Here is a 9945-nt window from a genome sequence, read left to right on the forward strand (position 1 = left end):
TGTATTTGACAGAGGACTCCTATCTAGAACTATATAAAGAGCTCTTAAAAGTCAACATTTTAAAATATTCAATTAAAAATGGCCAAAAGACATTAACAGACATGGCAGTGAAGAGATTTTATAAGCGACAAATAAATATATGAAAAAGTGTTCAACATCCTAAACTGTTAGAGAAATGAAAATTAAGACCATGATGAGATACCACTACACACTTATCAGTACAGCTAAACTATAAAACACTAAATATCAAATGATGAGAAGGATGCAAAGAAACTAGATCTCTCATATATTACTCTTGGGAATGTAATGTATGTGAAACATGCCAGTTTTCTCTCTATTACTTCCTCTTTAAGCCACACTTTCTCTTTACATCTATGTTCATTTTTATCTAGATTCAATAAATTTCATGAATACTATTGCATATGACTTTAGATTTATTCATCCTAATATAATTTTGTGGTAGTAGTTAACATGCTGTAATTAAGTCATCCTCTCAAGATTTGAAGATATCACAAATGGGACCTTTACTCTTGAATGATTTATGGCCTAATGAAGTGAAATAATGCTAAATACAGTTTTTAAATTTTATTTTATGTTATGAATGCTAGTACAAAAAACTGAAAGGATTATTTTATAGTCTAGTCACCATTATTGTGGTTTACTATTATGCAACTTGTTATATATATTTGATATCTTAAAAGGGTTATAATGTCCTTTGTAAACTGTCTACTTAATATACATCAAGAATATTTGCATTAACTTTAAATAATTTTCCTTATTGTTAGCTATTATATAACTATTTGTATAATTTTATTGCAGTATTTTATTCTTACAGTGATAAATACACCTGAATATCTCAACTAAGTGATAGAATATCAACATATAAAAATAATAATTCAGGGAGTTCCCTGGTGACCTACTGGTTATGATTCTGAACTTTCACTGCCATGCCCTTGGTTCAATGCCTGGTTGGGGAACTGAGATCCTAGAAGCCATGCAGCATGGTCAAATGATGGTGATGATGATGATGATAATTTCACTTCAACTTAAACTTTAAGGTCCACATATTATTTTAAGACACTCTTTTCTCTATTTCCTAGGTTTGTTCACCCTGAAAACATCTTAGAAAAAAATAGTTCTCAACAGGTACAGGTACCTCTGCTTATAATATATAGAGAGAAACATCAGAGAATATCTCTCAATAGAAATATATCTATACATTCCATTTCATGAATATTCCATGAATATTTATACATTCCATTTCTTATGGATAGTAATCACTACCTACACAGATGCAGTGCTTACTGTGTACTAGCATTATGTTAAGCACTTTTACCTATATTAACTCCCTGGAGCCTCTCTACAACTGTGTGAATTAGGCACTAGTGTTGGATAGATTAGCACACTAAGGCAGAGAAGTTAAGTAGTTTTCCTAAGGTCACACAGCTAGTAAGTGGTAGAGCTGAGACACATACCCAGGTAATATAATTGCAACCCTGTTCCATTGTCCACTATATCATAGAGCTTCTATAAGTTATTACTTACATATTATATTTTATGCTGTTATATGCTGATATTTCATATTATTTTATCCCATATACAAATCGCAGTCCCTTGTCATTGGTGGGCCAGTGGTTAAGAATCTGCCTGTCAACGTAGAGGACATGGGTTCAATCCCTGGTCTGGGAAGATCCCACATGCCACGAGCAACTAAATCCATGCACCACAACTACTGAGCCTGCACTCTAGAGCCCATGAGCTGCAACTACGGAGCCTGTGAGCCACAACGAGAGAGTAGCCCCCACTCGCTGCAACTAGAGAAAGCCTGTGCATAGCAAGAAAAACTCAGTGCAGTCATAAATAAATACATGCATAAATAAATGAACAACCTTATTTAAGAAAAACAGTGGCAGGGGCTTCCCTAGTGGTGCCAGTGGTAAAGAATCTGCCTGCCAATGCAAGAAAAAAGTGGCTTCCCCATCAAGCTAAGGAAGCTATGAACAATTCATCTACTGTATTACCAGTAAGGAGTCCTTAAGAATGGAACATGTAGAGAATACAATTAGAAGGCAGGCAGCAGCCACATAACCATGGATGAGATGTTTTGGTCTGGGTCTCTTACTATGTATATTCTTTTTGTTCAAACATTGACATGCCCTATTGGTTATTTCAGTTTCTCAAATCTGGCTGAATATTTGACACTGTATTTACATTCAGTATTGGACTCTCAAACATTTTTGTTTTAATTGGTCTCAACTCTTTCACAACTCCTGACTCTATCACTACCATAGAATATTGTGAGAGGTTTAATAAAATCTCTTAATAAGGTTCATACACTATCTTTCTCTGCTCTTATCCTCACCTATTACGCTAGTCAAGAATGAACCCTGTCAAAATTATGAAATGAGATGAGTTTGACTTGACTTGATATTATATAACCCATAATGGTACTTAGAAGGTATCACTCCATACCTACGTCCTCATTAAAGTTATTGACAGAAATTAGTTAAGAAACACATTAGCTTACTCCTTTGTATGATGAAAGATAAGAGTGTGAGAGAAAATTCCATGGCAAGGGCATTGAGCAGTAAAGATATGTGTGTTGGTACATTTGTGTGCCTGTGAGGTGAAATCAAAAGGTACATGGTATTACGGAAAGAGTATGGATTTGTAGTCAGACACTCCTATGTGTTTGAAATACGTTAATGGGCAAGAGAAAATGAAGGTATTAATGACCAATTTGCAGTACCTTTGTAATAATTAGAAGTCACAGAAGTCACATTAGAAGGATTCATTTACTACAGTTTTTGGCACTCAGTAAGTACTCAACTATTTTATTAGTGAGTGGTAGTGGAAATGAGGGGAAAAGATGAAGGGGACATATATATATTAAACGGACATGAAATGCATATCAATCATTATAATGTAGAGGTATTATTTATATCTTTATTAAATGCAATATAAAAAATTATGATGTACTAATCAGTTGTAATTCTTAACACTAACTGGATATTTGATGACATAAGTTATTTTTTAAGTACAAAAATATAATTGTCCTTTTTAAAATTTACATTTTAATTATGCAAACAAGAATTTACAGATGAGAAGTGGAAATAGATATGGTGTCAATGGAATAGGATTGGCCATTGGGTAGAGCTGAGGGATTGGTATCTGAGTGCACATTATGTTAGTCCACCTACATAATTGTGTGTTCAAATTTCTTCATAAAAAACAAATAACAATTAGTTCTCCAAAAGGGAGGGAGACAGAATGCTATAGATCATAGCCTAAGACACATCAAGCTCACCTTAGAAACAGAGTCCATATCACACAAGGGATTTGAAGAGTGGCACAACATACAGTAAATACTTTATGAAGGAGCGGTGAAAACCAAAAATCTTTATTTTTGCCACAGATTTTACTGGCGCCAGGCCCTTATATATATAGTAATCACCATGAATGCCACACAAGATGTGTTTAGCTGCATTTAATGTCAACTTCACGGATCTCATCTTGAATTCTGACTCTTCATTAACCTCTTCATATCCTTCTCCTAATTTATAGTCATAATTGACTCATAGGTTTGTTTGCAGTTTTACTTAATTGTTGACTATGCGAACAATATATTTTCCCCTGCCTTTGAATGACATATTCTCCATTTGATGATTTATTTATGCTTCTAGAACATACTTGCTGATATGAAAATGTCTCTTTTATTTCCTTAGGGCACAAATACAGTATAAGCCTTTTCATTACTTTTTGTATTGTTATCTCAATCAAGTCCACTTTAACTTTCTTCAGAAGAAAAACATTATTAAAATGATATTGAAGATTATGCAAGATTGGCAAAAAACATAGCTGAAGCAATTATTTTAGTTACAGAAAGTCTCAGTTGTCAAACAATCAAATAAATGACTACATAATTGACCCTAATTCTTTGTTAAGATGAAAGCAACAACTAGCAAGATGGCACCTTGATTCAGATCAGTCATCTTAATGACTGAGTCAGAGCACTGTAGTAATTCAAATTTGAGGAATTAACTGCTACTGCCCTGGGATTTCTTTGGAAGGAATGATGCTAAAGCTGAAACTCCAGTACTTTGGGCACCTCATGTCAAGAGTTGACTCATTGGAAGAGTCTGATGCTGGGAGGGATTGGGGGCAGGAGGAGAAGGGGACGAATGAGGATGAGATGGCTGGATGGCATCACTGACTCGATGGATGTGAGTCTGAGTGAACTCTGGGAGTTGGTGATGGACAGGGAGGCCTGGCGTGCTGCGATTCACGGGGTCGCAAAGAATCGGACACGACTGAGCGACTGAACTGAACTGAACTGAGCTGAAAAGTCAGCCAGCTAGTAAGGGATACACTCCTTATATATCAGCAATCACAATGAGAGAGTTAGGGCACATAATATTAGTATTGCTATATAACAATTGTACAACACAATGACATTTATAAAGCACTTTTACATGTGGCTCAATTTAATCTTCACAACAATCATACTAGATACCATTGTCCCTATTTTATGCTGAGAAACTGTTTTTCAACATAATTGGTTTGAATATCTCACTCAAAGTCATATATGTGACTGCTGCTATTTTAATAGGAGTCAAGTTCTGATTCCAGTGGTTTTTCCACTGTTGCCAGTTGCCAAGTATAGACATCAAATCTTAACTTTTCCAAACCTATATTATTCCTAAAAACAAATTTTCATTAAATTCATTTTTTGCCTGTTCTTGGACTTAAAAAAAATTGTTGGAATATAGTTGATTTACAATGTTGTGTTAGTTTCATGTGTATCTGAATCACAAAAAAGTAATTCAGTGATACATATATTGTACATATATCCACTATTTTTTCTTAGATTCTTTTCCTGTGTAGGCCATTACAAAGCAATGAGTAGTGTTCCCTGTGCTATACAGCAGGTTATTATTAGTTATCTATTTTATATATAGTAGTGCATATAAGTCACTCCCAAAGTCATCACCACCACTTATCCTCTGGTAACCAAAAGTTCATTTTCTACATCTGTGGCTATACTTCTGTTTTAAGTTCATTTGAATGCTTTTTCTTTAAAATTCCACATATAAGTGATATCCTATATTTGTTTTCTCTATCTGGCTTGCTTTACTAGGAATGAGAATCTCAGGTCCATCCGTGTTGCTACAAATGGTCTTATTTTGTTCTTTATTTTTAAACTTCAATCGTAGTTTCATAGTTATCATTGAGAAAGATGACCAATTTTCTGCCCTCAGAAATTAGTAGAGGCTTATATCCATCTCATAGCTCTATTGTTAATAGAAATTAGTAGAGGCTTATATCCAACTCATAGCTCTATTGTTAATAGAAATTAGTAGAGGCTTATATCCAACTCATAGCTCTATTGTTAATTTTAGTGGAAGTCTCTCAAATTTCATCTTATAGCTATTTCTGAACTAAATGAAAAGAAGTTTGAATAGGTCTTTCTGTCAAAGGATTTTACCTTATTAAATGGAGACCTCATTGCTCTCACACGCATCAGGAAACTGTGAATGTTCCTGACAGACTAGGACATCTGATTCTACTTATCAGTTATCCTGGTGATGAGTTTTCTGCAACCAGATTTTTTTTGTTTCAATTTTTCATAGATTTTCTCATTTTTTTTTAACAATTTATCTATAGTCCTTTAAAAAATTATTTCCTAGTTAATTCATTACAATAAAATCAGTTTCACACATAATTACAGTCACTTCTTTGATTATTTGTACCCCTGAGCCAGTCACCCTGGCATATATTTAAAGTATCTGAGATCCTTTACACATGTTCATTATATGTACTTCATTAACTGTAGCTTCATCAGAGGAAAAAACATTAACTTCCCTAAAAATGTATATGAAATTATTAAATGTATAAGATGGAGACTGTGTCTTCATGGGAGTGAGAGAGTGTATTGAGAGGGATGGTGCTTAGGAAGCAGAAATACTGCCTTAAGGCCCAGACAAAACAGCCTCTGACTGGGCTCCCAGTGGGACCCCTAGCAATCCACTTCCAGCCCCCACTCTGGGTACTCATGTCCCAAGGATTCCCTTCTCCAATGGCCCTCGGTCCCCTTCCGGGGCTGTGTGGGCTTTTTCCTGGGCTCATCATGCTGAGTGCAGACCTGCCTCATTTGTGTACAGCCCTGGGCCCAAGGGATAACCAAGTGGCAGATATTAATGGGGAAGTAAGAATAAAGATTTTTATTATTGAAGTATTGACATACAGAATCATATTAGTCTCAGGTATACATCATAGTGATTCACTATTTACATATATTTTGAAATGGTTACCATAATGTCTAGATACCATTTGTCATCACACAAAGTTAATAATGTTATTAACTATATTCCTTATGCTGTATATTACATCTCATGATTTAATTGTTTATAACTGTAGTTTGTACCCCTTAATCCTATTCATCTATTTCATGCCTCTCTAAAAGTTTTAACCTATATGGGGTTGTCTGCATGAGGACAAGCCCTTCCTAGTATGGGAGGATACAAGGGATAAAGAAAAGTAGGGGAGAGGACCACTGGTTCCCTGCTCAGGGATGTGATTATTTTTCCTGCGCTTTTATCTTCAAATTCCGACCACAAAGGGTCTGAGACTTTAGAGTGTGCACATGCCCTTTCTGGTAATTAGGAAGGTACCTGGTCAAGGGTAGGCACATAGAGCATATTTTACTTAACGGTTTCTTAGTGTTATTTATAAATTTTAGTCCTTTACTTCTTCTCTTGTTACAGGCATCACAAATATTACAGGTGGCCTGAGCAACGTATGCATTATCAGATAGGGAATTTGTGCTTGCCTGCTAGCATACACCAGTAACATATTGAATATAATATAATGTCAGAAGAATGTATCATAATGATTATCGGAGCCTTGATGATTTTTCCTTAAATTTAAATAGCTTCCCAGCATTTCTCTTGTAGATGCACAATAATAGTAAGCTAGCACTTGGGGAACCCCTCATTCAAAGTAATGAACCAAAGACTCAAGAGTCTAGGTGCTCAATATCACTGAAGTAAAGATTCAGGACAATGCAAATTAAAATTACTCACATATTCAACAAACAGGTGTGAATCACATACTATGTAAACAGAACATATTTTTAGGATATGTTAAGGATAAGAAAACAAGCCAGGCATAGTTCTCATTTTCTTGTCTAATAATGAAGATCAGTGGAGAAGGCAATGGAACCCCACTCCAGTACTTTTGCCTGGAAAATCCCATGGACGGAGGAGCCTGGTGGGCTGCAGTCCATGGGGTCGCTAGAGTCAGACACGACTGAGCGACTTCACTTTGACTTTTCACTTTCATGCGCTGGAGAAGGAAATGGCAACCCACTCCAGTGTTCTTGCCTGGAGAATCCCAGGGACGGGGAAGCCTGGTGGGCTGCCGTCTATGGGGTTGCACAGAGTCGGACACGACTGAAGCGACTTAGCAGCAGCAGTAACAATGAAGATCAGATGATCATGTTATGAATATAATATAGGGCAACAAGTAGTATGTACATGAGAGGAAAAGACATGATTCTCTAGGAGTTTCAAAGCAGGCAATTTGTGAAAATTACAGGCACACCCATGTTAGAATACAGGCCACCCATATTAGAATCCCCGAATCTTGCCACTTCCTGCTCCTTCCTTTTATGATATTCTTATTATATATATATATTTTTAGCTAACTCGTACCTGAGTTTTGAAAACTTAACCCAGATATTACAGACTCCCCAAGGTACATTTCTTAACACTGCTCTCCCTTACTTGAGTTATGTGGATATCCCTTGAGCTCCCAGAGTACAACATGCACACACTTCACTGCATTCTAAGAGTTTTCACATCTGTCCATCCCCCCCAAATTGAGTTCCTTTAGGGCATGGTGGCATCTTCCAATTCTGTATGTCCTCTGCTATGCACAATGTTTGAGATATGCTAGGAATGCTCTAAAGGCCTGCTGAATGACTGAGGCTTGGAGGAGTACAATCACTGTGTTGTATAATGCATAAAGATGGAACATGATAAACCTAAAATTCATATGGAACCGTAAAAGACTCAGAAGTGTAAAAGCAATCCTGAGAAAAAAAGAACAAAGCTGGAGGCATAACCCTCCCAAACTTCAAACAATACTACAAAGCTACTGTAATAAAACAGTGTGGTATTGGCATAAAAACAGACATAGAGATCAGTGGAACAGAATAGAGAGCCCAGAAATAAACCCACACACCTACAGTCAATTAATCTTTAACAAAAGAGACAAGAATAAACAATGGAGAAAAGACAGTCTCTTCAACAAGTGGTGTTGGGAAAGCTGAACAGTCACATGTAAATCAATGAAGTTAGAACATTCCTCACATAATATACAAAAAAAGTTCAAAATGGTTTAAAGACTTAAATATATGACATGACACCATAAAATTCTTAGAAGATACATAGGCAAAGGATTCTCTGATATAAATTATAGCAATGTTTTCTTAAGTCACTCTCCCAAGGAAATTGAAATAAAAGCAAAAACAAACAAATGAGACCTAATCAAACTTACAAGCTTTTTCACAACAAAGAAAATTATAAAGAAAATTAAAAGACAGTCTATGGAATGGGAGAAAATACTTGCAAATGAAACAGCTGACAAGGGATTAATTTCCAAAATATACAAATAGCTTATATAATTCAACAACAAAAAACAAACAACCTAATCAAAATAATGGGCAGATCTAAATAGACATTTCCTCAATGAAGATATACAGATGGATATTAGGTACGTGAAAATATGCTCAACATTGCAAATTACTAGAGAAATCCAAATCAAAAGGACAATGAGATATCATCTTACACCAGTCAGAATGGCTGTCATCAGAAAGTCTACAGATAATAAATGTGGGAGAGGGTGTAGAAAAAGGGAACCCTCCTACTCTGTTGGTGGGAATATACATCGGTGCACCCACAGTGGAGAACAGTATGGAGGTTCCTTAAAAAACTAAAAATAGAGCTACTTACTATAAGACACTGCATTCCCACTCCTGGGCAGGTATCTAGAGAAAAATCTAATTTGAAAAGATACAGGCAACCCAATGTTCATAGCAGCATGAAAGTAACTTAAATGTCCATTGACAGATGAATGGAAAAAGAAGATGTGGTCTATATATACACAATGGAATACTGCTGCTGCTGCTAAGTTGCTTCAGTCGTGTCTGACTCTGTGCGACCCCATAGACGACAGCCCGCCAGGCTCCCCCGTCCCTGGGATTCTCCAGGCAACAATACTGGAGTGGGTTGCCAGAATACTACTCAGCCATAAAAAGAGTGAAATAATGCAATTTGTAGCAACCATCGATGCAACTAGAGATTATCATACTAAGTGAAGTAAGTCACAAAGAGAAAGACTAATCTAAAATAGGGTACAAATTAACTTATTTACAAAACAGAAAATAGACTTGTAGACAGAAAACAAACATGGTGACTAATAGGAAAAGGGGGTAGAGAGGGATAAATTAGGAGCTTGTGATTATCATATACACACTGCTGCTGCTGGAGTGGGTTGCCATTTCCTTCTCCAATGCATGACAGTGAAAAATGAAAGTGAAGTCACTCAGTTATGTCCGACTCTTCACGACCCCATGGACTGCAGCCTACCAGGCTCCTCCGTCCATGGGATTTTCCAGGCAAGAGTACTGGAGTGGGGTGCCATCGCCTTCTCCACACACTACTATATATAAGATAGATTAAAAAAAACAAGGTCCTATTGTATAGCATATGAAACTATATTCAATATCCTGTAATAAACCATAATGGAAAAGAATATATATATAAACTGAAATAAATAGAATAAATATATATATAAACTGAATTACTTTGATATACACCAGAAACCAACACTATAAATCAACTATTCAGTTCAGTTCAGTTTAGTCGCTCATCCAACTATTAA

Source organism: Capricornis sumatraensis, chromosome X, assembly GCF_032405125.1.
Source record: "Capricornis sumatraensis isolate serow.1 chromosome X, serow.2, whole genome shotgun sequence".
Classification (NCBI taxonomy): Eukaryota; Metazoa; Chordata; class Mammalia; order Artiodactyla; family Bovidae; genus Capricornis; species Capricornis sumatraensis.